This window comes from Etheostoma spectabile, chromosome 3, assembly GCF_008692095.1.
Source record: "Etheostoma spectabile isolate EspeVRDwgs_2016 chromosome 3, UIUC_Espe_1.0, whole genome shotgun sequence".
Classification (NCBI taxonomy): domain Eukaryota; kingdom Metazoa; phylum Chordata; class Actinopteri; order Perciformes; family Percidae; genus Etheostoma; species Etheostoma spectabile.
In genome coordinates this window covers 23,531,044-23,531,989 of record NC_045735.1, presented here as the reverse complement: position 1 = coordinate 23,531,989, position 946 = coordinate 23,531,044, and the positions used below count along the sequence as shown (strand labels likewise).

Here is a 946-nt window from a genome sequence, read left to right as displayed (position 1 = left end):
CCCCCCAAAAGAAGCTGGACTTGGATGAAACACACAACAGCCATAGTAGTCTAACACAACACATGCTACAAGATGATTAGGAGAGGAAGTGAGGCATTATTGCCTTCTCTCTCACAGCACAACACTGAGTTGTTAGTTTGCCTTTTTTGTGTCTTTTTTTATGTAATGTCTTCAAAAATGTGTAGCAAGACCAAACAGCTTTAAGTTGTTTTTCTATACTTTGTAATTATTTGTTAATTATGTTTTTAGGAATATTTATGTATGTTTGTGTATAGAAAAATTATTATTGCAGATATTGCTTTGGTCTGATATCTCATGTGAATTTTCTGAGCCGACTAAGAAAGCAAACTAACCTCATGTAAACCGTCCATTTAATGACGAGAAATAAGTCAAATCCAGGTTTAAAGGTGATTAACTGGTTTGGATGTTTGCCTAGAATTACCTTTTCTCTGGCCCTCATGTTTATTTAACGGCTGAGAGAAATACCTGTCCTGTCATCATTGGATCTGGAAACAAGGGTTATCTAACTGGTGCGTAAGTGTGGATGCAGTACCACCTCTGTTGTATCAGTTTAATCTTCTATGTGCTTTATTACATGTTCTTTGCTGCCTGACAACTCTTGAATAGAAATATCAACTGAGTGTAAGCCACGACATCAGGGTGTAGACCTCACAATAAAATGTTGAGTTGACTGATGTCCTTTTAAATACAAAGTAAAGTATTTACTTCTTTTCATATTTAAAGTGGAATAAAGGAAGGGAAGAGATGGTCTGTTCTGGTAAAATAGTTTCAGTCTCTGAAATACTTGAAATATTTTAATGTTGAAAAATACTGTCTTGTGCTTCAGTGTGCTTGTAAATCATCTCATGTTTTTATGTAGCCCATGTTAATTCAAACCAGGGTAGGATTCACATTAAATAATTCAGGAAACTATTCAAAAATCTGG

General features: G+C 35.0%; 1 protein-coding gene across 1 annotated transcript in view; it reads left to right on the top strand.

Annotated features, from left to right (window-relative positions):
* The window catches only part of yif1b (Yip1 interacting factor homolog B (S. cerevisiae)), a 5,564-nt gene that overhangs the window by 4,288 nt on the left and 330 nt on the right, over window positions 1-946 (top strand). The window contains exon 9 of the mRNA XM_032511817.1: window positions 6-946. This exon is cut by the window's right edge and continues 330 nt beyond it. The gene's annotated coding sequence lies outside the window, so the exon portion shown is untranslated. The remainder of the gene's footprint in view (window positions 1-5) is intronic.